At 41.9% G+C, this 23,446-nt stretch overlaps 1 protein-coding gene across 2 annotated transcripts in view; it reads right to left on the minus strand.

The window, feature by feature from the left end:
* HIVEP1 (HIVEP zinc finger 1) overlaps nt 1–23,446 on the minus strand; it is a 453,353-nt gene that overhangs the window by 151,425 nt on the left and 278,482 nt on the right. The gene's annotated exons all lie outside the window — the stretch shown is intronic.

A 23,446-nucleotide genomic window follows, 5' to 3' on the forward strand; every position in this document is an offset into this window, starting at 1 on the left:
TGAGCTAGAGGCCCAAATCCGCAGCTAGGCACTTTGCAAAAACAGCTCTGTTTTCCTTGGGAAAATGTGATGTGTCCATGTTGTGTTTTGGGGCATTTACTGCCACGGGCACTAAGCCTATACACACAAGAGAGGTACCATTTTTATCGAGGGGACTTGGGGGAACGCTGGGTGGAAGGAAATTTGTGGCTCCTCTCAGATTCCAGAACTTTCTGGCACCGAAATGTGAGGAAAAAGTGTTTTTTTGGCCAAATTTTGCGTGCTGCAAAGGAGTCTGGGTAATAGAACCTGGTGAGAGCCCACAAATCATCCCACCTTGGATTCCCCTAGGTGTCTAGTTTTAAAAAGTGCACAAGTTTGGTAGGTTTTTCTAGGTGTCGGCTGAGCTAGAGATCAAAATCCACAGCTAGGCACATTTTTTTCTAAAAAACACGTCAGTTTTCAATGTAAAAATGTGATGTGTCCATGTTGCGTTTCCTGTCATGGACATTCGGCCTACCCATGCAAGTGAGGTACCATTTTTATCGGAAGACTTGAGGGAACACAGAATAGCAAAACAAGTGTTACTGCCCCTTGTCTTTCTCTAAATTTTTTCCTTCCAAATGTAAGACAGCGCGTAAAAAAGACGTCTATTTGAGAAATGCCCTGTAATTAACATGCTAGTACGGGCACCCCGGAATTAAGAGTTGTGCGAATAACCACTGCTTCTCAAGACCATATCTTGTGCCTATTTTGGAAGTACAAAGGTTTCCTTGATACCTACTTTTCACTCTTTACATTTCAGGAAATGAATTGCTGTATACCCGGTATACAATGAAAACCCATTGCAAGGTGCAGCTCATTTATTGGCTCTGGGTACCTAGGGTTCTTGAAGAACCTACAAGCCCTATATATCCCCACAACCAAATGAGTCCAGCAGACGTAACGTTATATTGCTTTCAAAAATCTGACTTCACAGGAAAAAGTTAGAGTAAACCGTCACCTCAATTTCAATCTTTTATTTCAGCTGTTATTTTCTGTTAGAAAACCTTGTAGGATCTACACCAATGACCCCTTGCTGAATTGAGAATTTTGTCTACTTTACAGAAATGTTTTGCTTTCCGGGATCCAGCATTGGTTTCACACCCATTTCTGTCAGTAACTGGAAGGAGGCTAAAAGCACAAAATATAGTAAAAATGGGGTATGTCCCAGTAAAATGCCAAACTTGTGTTGAAGAATGTAGTTTTCTGATTCAAGCCTGCCTGTTCCTGAAAGCTAGGCAGATGATTCTAGCACCAGAAACACTTTGTTTATGTCATTTTCAGGGGAAATACCACAAACCTCCTTCTGATGCCCCTTTTCCCCATTTTTTTAAAAACAAATATTTTGCTGTATTTTGGCTAATTTCTTGGTCCCCTTCAGGGGACCCCACAAACTCTGGGTACCTCTAAAATCCCTGGGATGTTGGAAAAAAAGGACGCAAATTTGGCGTGGGTAGCTTATGTGGACAAAAAGTTATGAAGGCCTAATCGCGAATTGCCCCAAATAGCCAAAAAAAGGCCTGGCATCGGAGGGGGGAAAGGCCTGGCAGCGAAGGGGTTAAGCATCCAAAATGTTTACTTTTTCATAGAACTTTTGAGCTGACATTTCAGAAAATCTATCCAAACAAAAGCCAATTTCCAAAATAATAAAAATGTAAATACTGGAGTAGTTGAAAAAATGTTTAATACAATTTAATAATCGAACCTATAACAAAGCATCTTAAATTGTATTATTTCAGGCCAATCCCAAACAAATACAAACTGCACCCCGGATTTGCCCAATGCATCCATGCTTCAAATCATATGCTGCTGTGCCATAGGTTGCTGCTCCATCTGGAATATGACAAATAGTGCATCTTCAATATAACATGTTCTTTATGACTGTAGGGTTAGGATAGCATTCACACTTCAATCAATTCTTCCAATTTATTTTCCTAGATATTGAGACATATTTACTGGGTTTTGGCATTTGGTTGAATGTGATTTTATTGATCTTGCCGTTTACGGACACAAGGTGTTGTGCCCAATCAGGGTTAGAAATCCTGTCATCTTGTTGCAAGAGTGCTCAATCTTATTAGGTTGTGCTGCCTGTTAAGTAAGATAAGACTAATTCTGTGTTTCATGAACATCTTGGGAATTTTCCGGAGCTCAGAGTCCTCATGTTCTGATAACTGTGGCCAGCAGTAGCCCTTCCTGTTACTAAGCAAATGTGGTTTATATTTTAAAGTGGTTAAGTCATAATTCTTACACTTAATAACATAGGTTGAACTACCTGTATCTGCCACTGGGTTTTGATAGCTTTCTTGATTTTGAAAAAATAAATTCCCCATCAAATGTGCTTGAAGCTACCCCTCACAACAATCACATTCCATAAAGCTCCCAACCTGATTTTAGACTTCTGACGTACCTATTTCTCTACCAACGTTTAAGTCCTTAAAGCGGCTGATTCCTCTGGAGATTTTGGTAAATTTTGCTGGGTAATCTCTATGTGCATTCAGGTCACTTTTCAATTACAAAAGATTATTCTGCTCATCCAGACAATTAATATCTCTCAAGTCCCTTTTGGTTTCTATGTCTGACTTGATCAAGATGTTAGTTGCCTTTTTTTCATCAGTGTAAACATTTCCATCCTGCATAAGTCTTTCTCAACTACTCCATTTTTTAACTGATTGACAGTTCATCAATTGGTATTGATTTTGTTATTTTATCTGTTTGCTTTTTGCCTATGAGGAAAAAAAGGTTAGGCCATTGAGGTACATGAGCGAGCAATGTCAGGGGTCGCTTCTTATCTCTTCTAAGATGAGTTCAGTTTGCTCATTTCCATTCCTACAGCAATTTTTCTCCAATGTTTGCTTAAAGTAAACTCCAGGGTTGGCTGTATGCCTTTGCCCCAAAATAAGTATCTCCAAACAGTGCCTAATAGCAAGGAAAAGGATCTCTTAGTGGACATTTAATAATCTGAGATCACATAATTCTTACGGTGTCGCGCAAAGTACTCCTAAGACCTGCAACCTCAAGACTCAATAGGCATTAGGTGAGTATTTAATTAGCCAGCATAGGAATCTCAATTATTGCAGTAAATCCTCTCTGCTAACTTGCCATTCTCCCTAAGGCCCAACTTCCTTTAGCTCAGGGATCTCCAAACTATAGCCCGTGAGCCAAATCTGACCCTCTACAAGATTTTACTGGGCCCTCTGCTATTTTTAAAAGCCTCGAATTCTAATGACCAAAGGGAAATATATATCCAATTCCTCTGGCAGCCTGTAGCTGACAGAATAGCCTCTTGAATCTTCTCTATTGTATGTTTTGGAACAGCAATGTTGTGTATGCCAGATCTTTAAAAAAAACAAATTCCTAGTGCAGCTAATACACATTGCAGAAAGCTCCAATTGCCTGAATTTAGTATAAAGGCACAGACTGAATGTAATTTTTTTTGTTCGACTTGGCTTAAGTTTATTTTGAATTATTTTTGCTTTGTTTTACTCCATGCTCTTACTTGGAGTCTGTTTGTTTTTCTTATTGTCTGCTACAAAATTGGATACATTCTCATTTCATAAAAAACTTTGTAAATTTTCAGTATTTAGAATTGATAAAAAAATGAAAAGCCTGGTTTTATTATCTACAATTAAGTAATTGATTATGTTTTCAGAGTATTTGCTAATATTTGACATTTTTACTCATTATATATTATTTCTCAGTTTAAGTATGGCATTGTTTCTTCGTAACTGTTAAATATCTTTATTGTTCTGAATCACATGATGTTGATTAAAAAAGATCCAAGCAAACCTTATTCATCCACTTTAATTGTATTAGTTCATTTATAAAACAGTGTTTTTTCAGACTGCGAATATTTGTGAAATATATGATGTGGCCCTCATATTGAAAAGTTTGGAGACCCATGCTCTAGCTACTCCAGAAGAGGCAGGACAACCTCCAGATATTCAAAGTGCTCATACCAACAATTTTATATTTTGTTCCTCTCCCATTCAGTTCTACTTATGGCAAGAATGTAGAAATAGAACTCTGTGAAATATCAGGCAGATTTAAATTGGCCTGGAAGCAAGAGAAGAGGGTAACAATTCCTGTTCGTAATTACATTCAGTTTCCAACAATTAATACATGGTCTGCAATAACCATGCAGCTTCAGAACAAAAATAAAGTGGTTCCTGTTTCAGAGGCAGAATGCTTTATGAATCATTTTCAAGATCTTTAATTTTGAAAGGGTTGGTAATCATGAGGAATCTTTGCTCCTAGGAAGGAGGTCACTCATACTTTTGATACTGAGGAGTACTGCACCCCTGGCAATGAAACATCTGCATTATCCTGGAAAACTGCAGATAAATCATGTTACTCAGTCTCAAGGAATGTGGTGCAACAAACCAAAGATTCTGTTCGTAACTTTCCTGTTCTTGAAAAACAGTGCTGCTTGCTACATGACAGATGAAATATGAAGTTCCAAGCACTACTGGAAAAATAGGCAGTCCCAGTAACCAGTCGAGTGTGTCCAGTTTCTACTGAAATTTTACCAGATGGCAGATATCTCATCAATACCCTAAGCCTCTTCTTTTCTTCTGGGTACACTTGTGACAAAAGTTTGACCCACACATCTACCTGGAGCCCTTGATTCTATTTGGGCATACATTAACAGGGTCTGAGACATCAGAATAATAATGAGATCCAAATGAGCACTATCCATGGCAGGCACTTCAAATATGGGTTCCTGACTGGCACCTGCTTCTCACGCCATGTTTCCCTCCAATTGCAGACAAGGGCTAATGACATGACCTAACCACAGTAAAGGCACAAGTCTGACTTCCCACACTACTCTTCTTCCTCAGCGGCTAAATGTTTTCGGACTTTCACATTTGTTTAGGTTTCTTAGTTTGAATTGTTGTCAGAATCTTTAGCATGTATACTAACAATGGCCCTTGTGGTGTTCAAAGTCTTTCAGACCGTCCAAGCTTTTCTGTACTAAAAAATTGTAACATTAAGTGAATCAGTTCTGTGGTGGTGGATCCCCTCTGAACCCCTGATAAAAAGCTGCTACTTATTGTTCCAGACAGTTTAAGACTAGAGATCTTGAAAATGACTGATGTAAGGTAACAAACATTGAGGTACTGCCTTAATGTTAGAAATCTGCTGTGAGCAGCCTTTACTAGTTGGCATTTTCTGAATGCTGCCTTAAATGGTATCAGGAATGTACCATAATCTGAGAAACAGGGACTTTGGTTAAAGCTTAAAAGAGTAGCCAAAGTTAACATTTCCTTAGCTAAATATCACATAATGAAAATCACCTTGGCTTTACATGTAACAAATTAACAAGGAACAGAGAAATGGGGCAGTAAGGGTGAGAGGTGCCGCTCTTCTAGACAGTAGACATGTGGTTTAAACAGAATAGATAAGTGAGAGTAAAGTCCGGTGCAGAATGGCCCGGTGCCTTACTGCCCGGTAGGCACCAAAACGGGTACTAGGAGTACCCTAGAGCAAAAATGGGAAAACATTGGCCACAGCACACAGAGAGTAATGTCCAACAGTAAGGCAGAAAAAGATATTCCTGGTGTGGTTCCGAGAGTTGAGGGAAGTATAAAGTTGAAACGAGTCTCAAATCCTGTTTGCAGATGGTGTCTTTATTCGTAGGTGCTTAGAAAGCATTAAGTCATCATGGAGATACAGCCAACACGTGTTTCGTCACACAAGTGACTTTATCAAGGCTGAGTAAATGGTAAAGAACTGAAATAGGTATGGCTGCGCCAGGCAGCTGCAGGTGCGTGTGTAAAAGGCTTGCATGAAATCGAAGATATGAGAAGGCCCTGATAAGCCTAAATGTCATTTACTCGATCTCGCGTTTACCGGACAGCTCACCACTACGCTACTACTCGGTCATTTTATAGGCTTATCAGGGCCTTCTCATATCTTCGATTTCATGCAAGCCTTTTACACACGCACCTGCAGCTGCCTGGCGCAGCCATACCTATTTCAGTTCTTTACCATTTACTCAGCCTTGATAAAGTCACTTGTGTGACGAAACACGTGTTGGCTGTATCTCCATGATGACTTAATGCTTTCTAAGCACCTACGAATAAAGACACCATCTGCAAACAGGATTTGAGACTCGTTTCAACTTTATACTTCCCTCAACTCTCGGAACCACACCAGGAATATCTTTTTCTGCCTTACTGTTGGACATTACTCTCTGTGTGCTGTGGCCAATGTTTTCCCATGTAACAAATTAACCAGGGTGTGACAAAAAAGCATGACATGGCTGGCCATGGGGAGCCCTGTACTGCACATGGCAAGTGCATGGGCAGTGCAGGAGCCCCCTGCACCCCGTCTCCGCCAGCCTTTACATGGCAGCACTACTACCATGTAATCGCCAGCGGAGAAGGAACTCCTAATCCTCAGGGCAGCACTGCTTGCAGCGCTACCCTGGCGGATTAGGACTGCCAGCCCCTCCAGTGGAGGAGACATGGATGTGCTGGCAGTCTGACCGTGGCGTAACAGCCAAGGTCGTAATGTGGCTGTTGGACCGCCACATTGGTGGTGGTCTGACCACCACAGGTTCCTAAGTAGGGGCTAAACGTTGAGTGACCCTGACACCCCCTGTTAGGTGAAGTGGAGAGAATGCAGGTACTTGTGTAGAAGCGGACCAAAATGTCTATGCTAGAGGCAACTCGTTTAGTGAAACAGTAACTGAATTTGTTGGAAACAAATCAGTGTACGCAATTACCACCTTCCTTGTCAAAGGAACTGGAAATCTAGGAGCTATTACAGAGCAAGAAGATTCTGCAAGAGAGAAAACCGGCATCAGGAACATCTGGAGACAGGTAATAAGAAAGAAGAGAGAAACACCTAAAACACCTGAAGAGTCGAGAAAGGAGAAAACAAGCAAGTTGGGAATATGGACTGACTGACTTTCTACAACACAAAAGTGGACATGTTCAGCAACATGCAGAAGTTGCCAAGCACCAGACCTGCAGTCTGCTTCCTAAATTCTCCTCTGCTTCAGCGAGCCCAGAAGTCATACCTTGTGACCTGGAAGAGATAAGGGGTTTGTAGGATTGCTGTGCTGGCACAGCTGCTAAATGTCAGAGTACAAGCACAGTCATACAGAGTCATATAGCATAATCGTTTGCTGTTCTCACATTCTGATGACCTCGTCTCGCCTATCAGTGGTGAGTCACATGCTCTCCCAGGCTCTAATCCAACATAGCACCCATACAACTTGGCCACACAGATTTTCTCTCTCAAACACTATGTAATACAGTGACACTGAGCCAATATCTTTAATATTTAGTACTCGTACCACTTGAAGATGGCCACCACAAGCCTGAAGGTATGCACTATATGCACAAAGTAAAAGTAAAACTTTCTCCTTTTCTCCGTTTTAATGTTCTTTCCAAATAAGCGAGTCACCTTGTATAAAAAACAATGTAGTCAAAGCTGGGGGCCTTACCACCTCAACAGTTGCCACTGTAGCAATTCCACATGTGCCTCAATCCTCTGGAGTTTTCAGCAGAAGCTCATACTAGAGTACTCTCAGTCTCTCAGCATCTCTCTATCTTAAAATCTCCTCACCCCACCTCCAAACAGTTCTTCATGTTCTAGGGTTTCCCTTGCAAAAGAAGCTATAACGTTCTTCATTCTGAAGCTACAGAAATAATGAACTAAATATGTTTTGTATTAGAAAACTATGTTCTTTGTTTTGGTTCTCACTGTACATTTTCAAAACTCCACTTTGCAATGTGCTATGCTGCATGTGTATATATATATATATATATATATATATATATATATATATATATATATATATATATATATATATATAGTGTCTGTGTTAATTCAGCAGTACTTGTAATCAGCATTTTAACCTTGTTTTTCCTGGCCTTTTTGCTCAAACCATACTTCTGGTGGGTGTAAGCGGCAGGCTTGCCTTTAGGGCATTCACACCCATCCGCTGCAGACCTGCCAACATTTTGTAATGTCCGGCGTTGAATCTCTTTTGTTAGATCCACACCTGAACATGGGTCATCCTCCTGCCCTGCATTTAAATGAGACTTGAGAGTGGACAACTGCAGTAGGAAAGTTGATGGCAAATCATTCTGACTGGACTGTTCCCATGGGGATCAGTCGAAACTGATTTGCCTACAGCTGGGTCCAAACTGGGGTGGCATGGTGAGCAAAATAACAATGGATTAAATCCAGATCTGTGACTGGGGGTGAGTGTTTGAAAAGTTTCAGCACTCCGTCCATCATCCTTGTGTTACTAAATTCACCCCTAGTGGCCAGAGTATGGCCAGACGTGGGTCCCTTGCTTACTGTGCCACTGGATTCAAGCTAGCCTGGCTGATGAGGGGTGATACCCCAAAACCGGTCCTAGGATGCTTATTTCCAGGGAGGACCTGGCCTACAGTTTGGACTGGACTTTTCCTATGGGGAACAGGGTAAAGAATGATTAGCATATGGCTGGGTCCAGATTGGGGTGGCTTGGTGAGCAAAAGAACGATGGAATAAACCCAGGTCTGTGACTGGGGGTGAGTGTTTGAAAAGTTTCAGCACTCCACCCATCTTCCTTTTGTGTTGCTAAAGCCATTCTGAACCAATCAACTCACAGGGCACATTATGCTGCCCAAAATTCTGTTCAAAGATCATATTCTAAATTGGAACTTCTGCACCTCAAACCTAAGGTTTGCTCTCCTGTTTGTCTAGAAGCCATAATGTTGGATTCCTCTAGAGATACCAGGTGCCCACTCTCCCTATGAAGCGTACTTTGTGATAACTTGTCTGTTAGGAAATGGACTGCTTCTGGACTTTTTATCTTGTTACAAATCTGTTTTGCATGGCTTCATGAAGCATCAGGGTCACATTTAGCAGTAGATATTTCTGGAGGATATAAAATCTTTCAAACAGATCATATTAGTCCACCAGGTGGGAGTGTAGCCATGATGTTTAGTGACTCGGACTAGCTCTCTTTTTACTCAGAGACTTTACAGTGAAAGAACTCATGTTTGGGGGGTTACTACTAGATGATTGGAAAGCCTTTTACAGACCCGACGGTTCTTGCAAATTACCGCCAGATTTCTCTCCTTCCTGGAAGGCATCTGAAAATTAATTTATCTGGTAATATACACTCAATCGCTACTTAATTCTTCTCAGTCTGGCTTTTGCTCTGGTCACAGCACAAAGTCAGTTGTACTTGCTATTACAGATGATTTTAGGATGCTACTGGAACTGCCCTGATCCTCCCCGATTTGTTCACTGCCTTTAATATGATATATCACTAGATTCTTTTGACTTGTCCCTAGACCAGTGGGATACAGGGAAAAGTTAAGGTTTGTTTAGCCTCTTTTTTGGATTCATGCACTTAGGCTGCCCACTGCCTTCCACTTTGAGTTCCAGCCTCTCTCTTGTGGAGTTCCTCAGGTGTCGTCACTTAGTCCACTCTTTTTAAGCTTTGCATTACTCCTGTCCTCCATCTAGTCAGCAAGGAGGGTTTTATTGCAATGTAATATGTAGATGACACTCAACTTATTTTATATCTCAGTGGTGCCATCAGTTTGTCTCAGCTTCGTGACTGCTTCTCCAACATTGCCAGTGGATAAATAACAATTGGATAACACTGAACTCAGAGAAACCTTAGGTTTTGGGGGCAGGAGGCACTTAGTCATTATAATGCTTAGCGAACCACTGATTTAGAATCCATGCCCACTCCTTGTCATACTGTTGAGAACCTTGGAGGCTATGCTGACTGCCTTATCTGTTTCCTCACAAATACACAAGGTGGCCTCCAATTGTTTCGGTTATATTTGTGTTCTCTGTAAAACTCTCCATCTTCCCTCTTTTGACTGCCATGAGATTGCGGTGCAAGTTTTTGCCCTATCTCACCTATATCATTGTCAACCTGAGAGCACCATCCGAAGTTATGGTTGTTGAAGATGAATCTGTCACTGACATTTTAGACACTGCAAAACAAGCATTTAGTGATAAACTAGGTCTGCTGAATGACATTCACAAAATTGTGTTAAAAAAGGGAGCCATTCATGTCCAACATAAACTCAGGAAAGTTCAATAAATGTTTGGGAGGAAGTTAAGAAACTAAGCCATGAGATGTTATTGGAAGGAATCCTAGAACTAGCTGAGGCATCCAACTGGGTTTCCCCTGTAGTTATTATGCAGAAATCGGATGGGCAATTGAGGTTCTGTGTAGATTTGAGATCCCTAAATCAGAACATTGTTGCAGACACATTTCCCTTAACTAATATCAACGAATTGGTCTGGTTTTTGAAAGGTAGGAAGTACTTTTCAAAACTAAACTTAAAGAGTGTGTATTATCAGTTCAAACTTCAGGATGATTCAAAGCCACTCACAGCCTTCATAACGATGGAAGGAACTTTTCAGTTCACTCATATGCCAGTTGGACTGTTGTTGGCAGCGAGTGATTTTCAACTTATGACCTCAGAAATATTTAAAGGTTTAGACAATATCTTGTATTTTCAAAATGACATAGATTTTTGGCAAACCCTTTGAAAAACATAACACTGTTCTGAAACAACACTTTCATAGGATTGCTGAAGTGGATCTTACTCTACGTAGGGACAAGTATATATATATATTTTTTTTTTTAAAGAACATGTGGAATATTTGGGATATACTCTGTCGGCTGATGGAAAGAAACCAAAGAAAGAATTATTGAAGGATACTGAATTAGCTCTGAGACAGCAAGACAAGGATCAATTAAGATCCTTCATGGGACTAAGACTATTACGCAAAGTTTGCTCAAAGATTTGCTGATAAAATCCAACTGTTGAGGGCATTACTCGGTGATAGAAATGGGGTCTCCAGCTGGCAGTGTTTTCCACCATATCCAAGTAGGGACCCTCACTCTAGTAAGGGTAAGGGAGCCACCCAGCTAAGATACCCCTGCTCACCCCCTGGTAACTTGCCACGAGCAGCCAGGCTTATCGCAGAGGCAATGTGTAAAGTACTTGTACACGCGCGCGCACACACACACAGTAGCACTGTAAAAACACCAGAAAGTACTACACACTAGTTTAAAAATATAGCCAATATTTATCAGAGTAAAACAAGACCAAAATGACAAAAATCCAACATACACAAGTAAAGATAAAATGGTTTAAATGATTCTTCACCCATAGGTAGCAGTGTCAGCTCCTTCCACTACTCTACCTCAGGAATAACCATTAGGATATTGCAGGGCACAACTCAGCTCCCTTTGTGTGACTGTCTAGAGTGAATTCACAAACAGCCCAACTGTCATGCTGACCCAGATATGTATTCACAGGCAGACTGTAAGTTGGTTGATGGCCTAGTGGCATGGTGTGTGCATTGATTTCATTGGTCCTATGTCTGAATTACATAGTGAATGCAGATTTGCTATGGTGGGTGTTTATGTTTCTTTCAAATAGTTATGTGTGAAATTCATGAAGGAGATTACCACTGATGCTACAATTTGCATTTTGAGGAAGATGTTTTTGGAGGAGGGTGTCCACTGTATTATTACAACAGATAATGGCACACCATTATTCTCTCGCAAAATGAAGATGCTTCAGCAAGAGCATGGTATCACACTATTGCACTTCTCTGTACAATCCACAGGGTAACGGCATAGTTGAAAGGCCCAATCAATTGTTGAAGGAAGTTATTCAAATGACAGAAGAATCAGGACAGGGTATTGAGAGAGCAGTGGAGGATATGATGTGGGTATATCGTACCATCAAACAGGAAAAGACTCAGAAGTTGCCATTTGAATTGATGAGGGGAAGGATCCTGGGCAGCAAATTAATACTGTCTTGGTTGAAAGAGTGGGTAATAAGTGCTGGTGAGGTACAAGTTAATAAGAGTGAGGAATATACATCTTCCAAAGATGTGATTGTTGAATGATATTGGGTGAAGATCAAGACTGGCAGACTGACAAGAGGTTTGTCGAAGTTCAAAGGTCCATTTAATGTGAGACATGCATGTAGTTCCACATAGTTTTGAAGACTGGTGAAGAGTGGAACCGTCGTAGAGTAGCATTGTATCAAAAAAGGGTGTGACTGCACAGTGAAGAAAGTAAAAATTGCAGTGAATACATGGTGTTGAAAGATGGAGATTTTGGAAAAGGAAGAAGTCTGTCAAGTAGTCAGGAAGAAAGAGGGGTAAGGGCTGATGTGACAGACTCAACCCACTTTTTTTGGAAGAAGAGATATGGAAATGTTTGGTTCTGGAGAGGGTAAAAGCATGAGAGAACAAAAAACTCCAGAATACTTGAAAGATTATGTTTGTTGATTATTTTGGTAAGCCTATGTTAGTTATCTTCAGGTGTTTCTTCTCTGTTTTTCCTTTATTACACTACTGCTTGTTATTATTTGATATGCTGTAAACGGTGTTTAGTTTTTGTATTTATGTATCTTCTATTCGTTTTTAGAAGGAAAGGGGGGTATTGTAAAGAGCTTTCAGCTTGTGCCTAAGTATTCCTGTCACCTGTTATGTGGAATATCATGGCTGTGAGATTCCATGGCTTTGTTTCTCACGGCTGTGAGATTCCTCCTCTTTCTTTCTCATGGCTGTGAGATTCCACTGCTTTGTTTAAGGGTGGACATTCCTTGAGGGACATTTGATCACTGGCCAGCAATGGATGAGTCTACTACTGGTTGTTGCTCTGCAATAAAACGTACTTGTCAGTTTAACCCTGTGTTGTCCACTCTGCATACTTCATAACAAGATGCCTAAAAGCCTCTGAAGCAGTCCACTGAGTTTAACATCTGCTTAAAGTCTAATGGAAGAATGGTATTCAGCAGCATTTTTAACATTTGCAAAGCTCGTATTTACCCTTCCATAGCATGTAGTTTCATATACATCCTCTGCCTCAAGTGCCTTGTCCATTCCCCAGTCTTTACACCATAGGGTATGGTATACTGATAAGATTGTATGCTAATTTGGAGATGGAGCATGTGTGGGTTCATATTATACTCGAGGACTCTCCAGAATGCTACTACTACTTAAAAGTTCATCGCGTCTCTCTTACTGCTGGAGAAATCCACCGGAATTGTCAAAACTCCATCTGCAGACTTGTATTCTTCAATGTGTGGAATCTATAAACAAGGCAATCTGTGTAATAGTTTATGGACGCGCGTTGAGGTTATCAAAAAGGAAATAAAAGATAGTTCTTAAGTCTTTTTGTGATACATTGCTAGCAAAGTAAAATGCAGAACGACTGTAACTGGAAAAACAAAGCCTTTAGCCGCGAATGAATTTTCGCTCCCATAGCTGTCACTTTCATGACAGGCTACCTGAAAGCAACATAACCACCCCCTCCCGCAACTAGGCGTGTAACTGGATTTATCATGGAAATGGCTTCGGCCACCCACACACAGTGTCACATAATGCATTTCAGAGCAACAATTACCACACTGCAACATCGCATCGGCACAGCTATTCCCGGGGATACAGAATACCAGCCGAGGCTGGATGATATACTATTTATGGTTGATGAAACAAACTTTGGATCGCTTCATTGACTAAACTCCTGCATCCTTTGCCTTCGCTCTTCATACAAAAATGAATTATCAACTTTATGTAGCCGATGGGAATGCCAGTTGGTTCAAATAATTTCTCGTTGTGGTGTTGTCTCATCTGGAGGACTGCACTTAGCTTGCAGATAATGGCATTATTTTGTATGCAATTTTGCATGCTGATTAAAATGAATGACTCCACAATAAGAGGTAAGGTCTCTGTAAAAAGAGTTATCCGAAAAATCGAGGCAGTATGCTGCCATTAAATAATGTTTGTGTTATTCACTGCTAAGCAACCGTATTTATGATTTGCATTATTGTCTTGCACAATGAATGATCCCAACGAGGATAGTTGCATTCGAAAATACTTCTGCTGCATGAGTGTCGCTCTTTAGGAAACTCCGCAATAGCCTGATGGGCTCATGAAAATTTGCTGCAAAATGTTTCTGCAACATCATGTGGGCACGTGTACGTCTGTATACAGATACTGTAGGGAGTATTTGCACTTTGTGACTTTTTGCTCAAACACAGGGAAAACACTTTCCATGTGCAGAAAGCCCTTTCGCTAAAAGCCCAATAATTTTGCCCGTATCACTTCCAAAATATGAAAAATGATATAGGGTCAGAAGTACAAATCATTTTGTATGTACCAAGGCTAAACTGTGATTAGGCAACGTGTTATCAAATCGCAATTTGTCTCTGCGATTCATTATTAGGTTAGAGTTTAGAGCATCCCTTCCTAATACCCAATTGCAGTGCTATGTAAGAATGTTTTGCGGCCGAAATACGATTGCAAAACATTTGCGAACCAATTTCGAATTGGTGGTTATGATTTGCAAATAGGGAGGGGCCCCAAGCGACCACTTCCCCTTTGTGAATGTTTCTATAACCATTTTGTAAGAGCAGGCTGTGGTTCCATGGACCGCCTCATACTCTTAAAAAATGAAGAAAACTTTTCATTTTCCTTGTTAAACGCATCCCGTTTTCCTGTAAGAAAAAAACGGCCTGCATTAAAAAAATTGCTTTACTTAAAAGCAGTCAGACGTGGTGGTCTGCTGACCGCAGGAGGCAATCATCCCTTTAGTTTTAATGATTCCCAATGGTTCAGCAAGTGAGACCCACCTCATGAATATTGATGAGGTAAGCCTATCTGTGACCCAAAAGAGTTTCATACATTTGAAATTACGATTTCCTAATTGTGATTTGCATGGAATCGCAATTAGGAACTCGCAATTTCAAACGTTCGTACATTTGGCCCCAAATTCTATCCTGGACACAAATAGATCTTTGACCACTTTCAAAGTGGGAAACTCAATAAATATCCGGGGCAATAACGCACAACATGTGCGTTTGTTGGTGTTCATCAAGAAACCACAGCATTACTTTTCATTCACCAGTTACGTATCCCAGTTTTTCCATTACTGTTACACCCGACGCCTCTGGCAGGATGTCTGCGTTGCTGCTGACCTATATATGTCTCGTGCACTAAAATGGAGTAAATATTCACTCTTGTTCATCTATATCTATGTTAATGCCTCCTATTGACTACTGGGGCTCAGGGTCAATTGTACATGTCCCAACAACCATTTTCACTATGCAAGCTAAGACCGTTCTCTGAAGTGTATCTGCACATACACCATGCCCCTGACTGATGTTCTTAATCAGCTCAACTACATCCAATTCCACAACTATCTGGAAAAGCCAGACAACACATAATTGATTAACTCATACTGGATTTTGTGGCTGACTTTCACTCATCAATCTTGTTCTCCATCTCCAAGTGCATAGCACCTCCTTCTTCCCTCGATTAAATCACCAGATGTCCTCCAGTAGTTGGGATGCTGAGGCCAGTCAACAGTGTGGACGAACAGAATCAATGCAAGTTGAAGCGAGGTCCACACCCTTTGGATGTTGATGGCATTCCATCTTACCTGCTACAGTACAATGCATCGCTTAACTAGAGACCCAGGCAGTCACGCCCTGCTGACTAAGGCCCCAGGGCAGACATGGACACAGCAGTGGAGGTCAGGGTCGTTTGCTTATTGTGTCCAAAGCTCTCTCCTATTATGGCTCTGCAAACTGAGCAAAGTACACACTGTCCGCACCTGACTCTCAGGGTAACGATGGCAAGCAGTTAGGAAGGTGGTGTGGGTGGGGCAGAGTCAGAACTCAGACACAATCATTCATTGTCTAGCCCACTGCTCATCTTAGTAAAAAGAGAGTACATTAAAGTCACAGGAAAATGAAATACTTTCACTCACTTAAGGGTGGTGGCACAGATTTAATCTTGTATTTGTTTTTGTAAACACAAATAGAAGACATTAGTGTATGCGTGGACTATGCAATTTACTTAGAAAAACTATAACCAGGAATACATAGCCCTAAATACACATAATTGAGCCTATTCAAAATCTATAAATTCGTGGAGTAATACAATTCAAACTAGTTAAAGAAAACTAGGAGAAGAGTACTAAACGGTTTTTGATGCAGGCATCTACTTCATCACAACACCTGTATTTTCATCAGGAAACGTTCTGATGCTTGATTTGAGAAGTTCCAATAGTGCCCAAATGACTCTGCTTTATTAATTCGGTGTCAAGCTTTCTAACTTTGAATGTAGCTCAGTTTACGTTACAGCATTTAACATCCGGAATTGACTTTTCCAGTTATTATGGACTTCTGCATGAGTATCAATGACATTCGATATGCATAGTAACGTGTGATGTCTTTAATTCCGGGACAGGCCCTATAAGGCAGCTATAAAAAAAATCCCCACGTATTGGTATGAAATTAGTTTATAAGGCCATTTGCATTACTACCAAAGCGACCTTGTCACTAAGTCACAATTAACATGCTCATTCCCAATCATTTAAATTAAGTTTATAGATCCCCTCTACAAGTTCAAATAATATCCGTCTGCGTAAGGTTTCATAAGGATATGTTCTAGTAATTCCCAATATTCTCAGATTTCTCCGACTACATATTTCTGTTTTCTAACGGCACCTATTTTTGCATCAAAATCCACAACCACAACAGTCGGTAGAACTGAGAGATAGTCTGAAAATTAATGGTGGTTCAGCTACAGGGATCTAGGTTCTAGGTTCACATGTCAAAGCAGTGGTAGTACATGTTGGTCCAGATGCATTATCGGGATGTCAGACGGCACAATGTTGTTCTGGCTTGTAGTTTCTTCATGCAGTTCACCACATGTAATGCACAGGTAGGCAGAGTGACCACTCACAACGTGGATGGTTGCTGGTTGCACTCCTTGGGTCAGTCAGCTCTTCTAGATGCTATACACCCTGGGAACACAGCTAGACTTCTCCTAGACAGCCTCTTCTCCTGGAGGGCACTGTGCTCTCCATTACCCTCTAGGTAGGCAAACAGTCTTCTAGACAGAACCACAGCTTCTCCAGCAAGACGTGCAGACTTCAATTGATCTTCCTTCACACCTCAGAGATTGGCCAGCATGAAGACACCAGTTATGGTCTCACAATAAATTGAGTACTTTGCAGAGCACTTCAGTCCTTAGTCACGAACTGGAAAAAGGAGCAAAGTGGGATGTTTTAGGTATCCCATTTATTAGCATTTTGCAGCCAGGGATCTGTGATCCACTGCCTAATGTCCTAGAAGCAGTTTCAGGTGGTTTCCTTTCAAAGTTACTTTTTTGGTTGCAATGCAGATACAGATTTCGTGCAAGGTGATGATTCTCACAGCAGGTAGTGATGATGTGTTTCCCTATAGTTTGAAATAACCACTTTTGTCACCAGGGAAAGTCCCACCAGTAGTCTGTCATCATGAATGTAAAGAAATGGTGCATGATCTCCCAGTGCCAGCCAACCACTCTGATATGCTGGGTCAGATACTGGACAAAAATAAACAACTGTTGGTCATGAAAATGAAGGTCCATCGTAGGAGAGTATATCATAGATACCCAGGCCACGATTAAAGGTTGATTTGCATCATTTGACCATAGACGGTCTAAGCACTCTGTTGCTCCACATAAAATCCATGAGCACGGAGGTTAATCACTTATAGAAATGTGGAGTCAGTTTGTAAAGTAGGTCCTCCTCAACATATGGGAGCTGTGGGAGTACCACCATTTTAAGCAAGGCCACCCCTACAGATCAAAGACAGTTGCAGCGGGTTCTAATGATGGTGGATCACTTTTCATTTTGTCTAGCATTGGGGAGCTGTTACTCACCCAACCCAGTGTCTCAATGCTGAGTATCCTCATCCCAAAGTAGCAGAAACTGCCATAGTTATAAACAGCCCCAATCATGAACTTCATTATACCAGTTCAGCACCTCCACAGGAAAGACAATACACTTAGACTCAGCCCCACCTGGGTCCCAAATATATTTAAAATCGTCTTAACTTTTGGATTTGAGTTAGATGGTCTGTGCGATAAAGCAGGAAAATATCAGCATATCAAGACACACGCTCTTCCAGCCCAGGAAGCCAAGCACACCCTGTAATGTAATTAGCCCCTCAGATACTTTCTTTCCATGGCCTGTGCAACCAGAAGTGCCTATGGAGGGCACATCTGGAGGGACAATCAATCACTAGGGAAGGGTGCACACATAGCTCTGTTCACCTGCTTTGTGGCTGTTGGCTTGTGATACACCAGGCGCACCCATGAAACAAAAGTGGATCCAAGGTCCATGCAACTGTGGAACACGAAGAAGTAGTCTCAGTTTAGATTTCTGAATGCCTATTCAAAAATTAACTGCGAGAAGTGCTAGGGGCTAAAAACCAGTGTGCCAAAACCAGGGAATTGAACACCTTCCAAATACTGTGGCAGGTGGACCTACTGGGTACCATCCCACATTGGTCAGTATGGACCACTGAGTTAATTACTTTGACAAGCCTATTGGTCAACATCTTGGTCAGGCTTTTAGCCTCTCTACAAATGAACAAATATGGTCTATAAGACCAAAAGAGGCAGGCCAATTTGTTTGACTCAATGACAGTGCTTATTACAGACACCCTGAATTCTGCACTTAACTATCCTTAGGGGAAATGAACACTGCTAACAAAGTATGAACTAGTAAACCTGGTAGATTTTAAGGAATTACACCCAGGATCCCTTTGGGTTCTGCTATTTTTCCAGCTTCCAGAGGTGGGATCGCTTCTGAGACTTCAACTGTAATGTCCCAATTGAGTGTCACCCTCTTCTCTTCCAACAGCATAACCACCTGGAGGTGGGTCACAAGGTTCAAGAGTACTTCCAAGTTTATTTGAGGCCATGGGCACCATGTCGTTGTCTCTATGTCCCCGAATGTCTGGTCTGTATCCTGCTGTATACACAAGATATATTTGCCCTGAACCACTCTGTGCCATAGCAAGTAAACAAGCTTTCCCATTCTACTTACCTGCTAATACACTGTACACAGAGGAGAGTTATATCTTCTTGGGTTTGCTTAGCAGAAACTGAAAATAGTGCAACTTGGAAGTTTCCAGATGGGTAAAGAGCTCATTCTGCTGATTGCCTTGGATTCTGGCCTCTAGTTACAGGATGGCTGACCCAATATGGATAAGCCCTTCTTGCCCCACCCTTTTGAGTTCAAAGATGAAGCTTCTAGCTTTCCTCTCACCACACGTCTAAAGGGTTTTCCACAGGGCCCTTGGAGGATCTATCTACCCCTCGTTTAGCAATAGGAATTACTTTGTCTCCTCCCTAAGCACTTTCAAACACTTTGTACTGGTGAGCTACCAAGCATTCAGTTGCCACTTACTGTGCGACATAGTGCTCTCACCTTCAATGGTTAATTCAATCAGTGCATTATCTTATTACACACTTGCTGAATCCGTAGCTTGAACCAATAAGTTCTCACAGCCATTTGTTCTTTGGGGTAACATAGGAACTGGGTATTATTGTCACATCAGAGTAGCTCGTGTGAAACATTATAAAACCCATAATGAATTAAATCATGCAGAAAATGCCACCAAAAAACTCCCTCCTCCTCTCCACAGTTCTAAACTTCCAATGTATTAAAGATTTGCGCTTGGCGACCTCTTTCTCTGATGCACTGGAAACTGGGTCACAATTGCTTGAGGGGAGTCAGTTGATAGCTGCACCACTCCAGAATATATCAATTCCAGGTACCAGTCACGGCATTCATGAGAGAAGAGAACTAGTCTAAGTATTCTGTACTTAAACCTATAGTGTTGATTTTCAATTGAGGTAATTCTCACAAAGCTTACCTGCTCTGCCTCTATTGTGTTCCTGTCTTTTGTGTTACTATCTGAGTGGAGCACGTGCCACACCATGGTTCCTCTGTGTCAGTTCGATCCAGCTCTTAAGCCAGACTGCTGGTGGCTGGTCGTTGTCTATGGGAGGTCACCCAGTAGGGACCTGAGGATCTTTCATTCTTCCACAGTCTCCTGCTTCTCTAAGTATGGCAAAGAATGACTTCAACTGAAAAATTATCTTTAATTTCAACACAAAAGAAACATATATCATAAATTACATGTTTGGCCACATACGCTTATATTTGGTCCAATTTTTCTCATGTAATGGCCTGTACCCACCAGCAAAATGTCAGCTTTGGCATCAGTTAAGGCTGAGCCAAATTGAATCTATTCAATACCAAGTTGTTGAGTGTTAGAAATGGGGTCTTTGGTTGGCAGTCAGGTTACCCTCTGTCCAAGCGAGAACCCTCACTCTAGTCAGGGTAAGTCACACACAATCCACAATCAGCCTGTGCCCACCCTCTGGTAGCTTGGCACGAGCAGTCAGGCTTAACTTAGAAGGCAATGTGTAAAGCATTTGTGCAATAAATCATACAATACCATAATATAACACCACAAAAATACACCACACAGTGTTTAGAAAAATATATAATATTTATCTGGGTATTTGCAGGTCAAAACGATTAAAGATGCAATATGAATTTGTAAAGATATCACTGAAAAGTGATATAAAGTGTCTTAAGTCTTTAAAAAGCAAACAAAGTCTCTTTCAAGCACAAAGTACCTGGTTTCTGGTGGAAAATCTCAGCAGAGGGCCGCAGAAGAGGAGATGCGTGGAAAAATGGTGTGTGCGTCGGTTGCGCCCCTTCTCACACGGACTTGCGTCGTTAGTTTTCACTCGGGGAAGACGTGCGTCGTTTTCCGGCACGCGGACCGTCTCCTTCTATGGGTCGCGGAGATTACCAGATGTCCCGGGTCTGTGCGTGGAATCTCCTGCTTGTTTTCCGGCTGCGCGTTGTTCCGCGGGGCTGTGCGTCGAAATTTCACTCTCACGGCAGGCGTCGCGTCAATTTCTCCTTGGAAGTCGAGCGGCGTTGTCCTTGCGAGACCGTGCGTCAAAGTTTTGGTCGTCCTGAAGGTGTTGCGTCGATCAGCGTCGGTGTGCGGCGTTTTTCTTGCCACGGAACAAGCTGTGCGTCGAAAATTTCGGCGCACGATGCGTCCAAGTGAAAGAGAGAAGTCTTTTTGGTCCTGAGACTTCAGGGAACAGGAGGCAAGCTCTATCCAAGCCCTTGGAGAGCACTCTTACAGCCAGACAAGAGTTCAGCAAGGCAGCAGGCCAACAGCAAGGCAGCAGTCCTTTGTAGAAAAGCAGACAGGTGAGTCCTTTGAGCAGCCAGGCAGTTCTTCTTGGCAGGATGTAGTTTCTGGTTCAGGTTTCTTCTCCAGCAAGTGTCTGATGAGGTAGGGCAGAGGCCCTGTTTTATACCCAAATGTGCCTTTGAAGTGGGGGAGACTTCAAAGAGTGGCTAAGAAGTGCACCACGTCCCCTTTCAGTTCAATCCTGTCTGCCAGGGTCCCAGTAGGGGGTGTGGCAGTCCATTGTGTGAGAGCAGGCCCTCTACCCTCCCAGCCCAGGAAGACCCATTCAAAATGCAGATGTATGCAAGTGAGGCTGAGTACCCTGTGTTTGGGGTGTGTCTGAGTGAATGCACAAGGAGCTGTCAACTAAACCTAGCCAGACGTGGATTGAAGGGCACAACAAGATTTTGGTGCAAAGAAATGCTCACTTTCTAAAAGTGGCAGTTCTAGAATAGTAATATTAAATCCGACTTCACCAGTCAGCAGGATTTTATATTACCATTCTGGCCATACTAAATATGACCTTCCTGCTCCTTTCAGATCAGCAGCTGCCACTTCAACAGTGTATGAGGGCAGCTTCAATGTTAGCCTATGAAGGGAGCAGGCCTCACAGTAGTGTAAAAACAAATTTAGGAGTTTTACACTACCAGAACATATAACTACACAGGTACATGTCCTGCCTTTTACCCACACAGCACCCTGCTCTAGGGGTTACCTAGGGCGCACATTAGGGGTGACTTATATGTAGAAAAAGGGGAGTTCTAAGCTTGGCAAGTACTTTTAAATGCCAAGTCGAAGTGGCAGTGAAACTGCACACACAGGCCTTGCAATGGCAGGCCTGAGACAAGGTTAAGGGGCTACTGAAGTGGATGGCACAACCAGTGCTGCAGGCCCACTAGTAGCATTTAATCTACATGCCCTAGGCACATGTAGTGCACTCTACTAGGGACTTACAAGTAAATTAAATAGTCAATTATGGATAAACCAATCAATAGTACAATTTACACAGAGAGCATATGCACTTTAGCACTGGTTAGCAGTGGTAAAGTGCCCAGAGGTCAAAAGCCAACAACAACAGGTCAGAAAAAATAGGAGGAAGGAGGCAAAAAGTTTGGGGATGACCCTGTCAAAAAGCCAGGTACAACATTGAGAATAACTCAGACACCCTTATGTTGTCCTTGCAAAAAGGGTATCAAAGTCACTCTCAATGATACAACTTACAGGTTAGATGAAACGCCAGCTCAGTGTCATTGGCATCATTCTGGGACTCAACATCCAGACTGGTCTCTGAAGATCAATATATATAAAGATTAACTAACTGTTTTCAGTGACAAGAGCCTTATGGCATTCTTTAGCATTCTACCGCAATTGTTTCAGTATTCCTGTCCCTCCTTCTCCATGGCCTGTGGTTGCAAAGAAAGAATTCAAGTCAGCTGCCAGTCAAGTCATTCACCCCACCCCTCTTCAGATTCTATCCAGAAAAACGAGTAGCCAAGGCTACAAATACAGCTGTCAAACCCAACAGCTTTAGTGATGAGTTGGGTTATATATTATGCAGAAAAACATTTGGCGTGGCCCTAATGGAAAGATTCAGCCATAACAAGGATAATGGTGGGCTTAATGAAACGCTTGGAGTATGCTGTGAAAGACAACTGAACAATGCTCGTTCCTCAATTCTCACAGAGCATGGCTCCCTCCACAGTCTGCACTACACGCTCACAATTTGGTCTGCACAATGTGGATTAGTACAAATCACTCAGGGAAATAACTGAGTAAGTATGCACTCAAACAGAACTTATTTAAACCTGCCCACCTTTCCTTGTGTGCAACATAACAGAAATAAAGCTGGTTTCAAGTTATCTAGAGACATAACGATGGTTTCGGTAGGCCTCAGTCCTCCAGTGTCAATAAATTTACACAAAACACCCTCACAATTGTCCAATGATTGGTAGATGTTAACGTTCAGGTTTAGTTGAGACCTAGCGAGCAAGATAATTAGGATGCCATGACACATTTCCATCCCTCGATGCAGTCTGATGCATTGGTCGCAAGTCCTGTGGCACTCTAGGCAAAGTTATATTTTGCTGCCCCATATTCTCGCCGCCATTTTTGGGACAACATATGCTGTTTTTTTATACTAACCTGAAACATCCTAAGCAGTTCCCTAGCATTGCCTTTCCCCAATCCACCATCCCTGACTGTCGCCAAGCCAATGGCGTTATTCAGGACCCTTTGCAAAGCAAAATTTTGTTGCAACTTCCTTCCACCTCCACCCCAGCAGGGGGGCCATATTGGATGTTTCAGATTCTAATCTGGCGCAGTTTAAGTGCCTGCCTAGCATGTGGCACAAGCATACA

This window comes from Pleurodeles waltl, chromosome 2_1 (assembly GCF_031143425.1).
Source record: "Pleurodeles waltl isolate 20211129_DDA chromosome 2_1, aPleWal1.hap1.20221129, whole genome shotgun sequence".
NCBI lineage: Eukaryota > Metazoa > Chordata > Amphibia > Caudata > Salamandridae > Pleurodeles > Pleurodeles waltl.